Source organism: Tripterygium wilfordii, chromosome 12, assembly GCF_013401445.1.
Source record: "Tripterygium wilfordii isolate XIE 37 chromosome 12, ASM1340144v1, whole genome shotgun sequence".
NCBI lineage: Eukaryota > Viridiplantae > Streptophyta > Magnoliopsida > Celastrales > Celastraceae > Tripterygium > Tripterygium wilfordii.
The window spans coordinates 8907014-8908058 of record NC_052243.1 but is presented as its reverse complement, the minus strand read 5'-3'; positions in this window follow the sequence as shown (position 1 = coordinate 8908058).

Here is a 1045-nt window from a genome sequence, read left to right as displayed (position 1 = left end):
TTACCCCAAGTGTAGGGTATCGGCAAGTACCGGTGAGATGGATATCGAATCCACAAGGAAGTGATATGTAAATTTGAGGGTGAATAGTATGCAATCACTAACAAACACAACGACGGGCAAATAAAAGCAAAGAGGTAGACACCTAATTTTATGGATTAATGTTTCCCTTTGGGGCTCGGCTTGGCTAGCACCCTAGTTTCAAACTCAAAGACCAATAAACCATAACTCTCCCATGCATATTCCGTAATTAACCCAAAACTCCATCATAAATACATATAATTAATAGTTATGCAATCGAAAACTCAATTAATTAAGGAAATCATGCATTGGGGTTTCACAATTCCAAATCAAACACATTAAATTGAATCCCTAGACTAGACAATCTAAAAATACAATCAAACATGCTATTCTCACACACCTAATCACACAACTATCATAGAATTAAAGGAGAGAGGTCAAAGCTATGACTCTTTAGGCATACCTTGAGCAATCAAAACCTTCCACCCACTGTTCAAGACTAGAAATTAGAAGAAAGACTTAGCCAATCATTATAATGAAGATAAACATCCAATTTTACATTAAAAAATCAATGTTTACAATCAAAATCACACAAAACGAAGCAAAACCTAGAGAGAGAACTACAATGAGGCTATGAATGTTGTAGCATGAATGAATGAGGTAAATGTAGCTGCCAAAAATGGTGTGACCCCACCGGGTCATGTAACGACAAAATTCAATTGGACTATCTGAGTCCACAGACTTAACCACAACGGTTAGGCCCAGCATAAGGCCCAATCTAAGGCCCATATATAACCTATTACATCATAGCTAAGTAAAGTTATATCCATGCCAACTTGTCTGACACCATATCTGACACTTGTTACTGATATCTTATGGCCTATTTACTTTGTTATGGTCAAAGTAAACTTTTCCTAACAACAGGAACTAGGTTTCAAGATGTCTTTACTGTAGTGGCGCCTGCATAATGGCCTCAACATAGCGAGGGCGTTGGCACGTACTAGCGCCACTTCATTACTATTTCCTT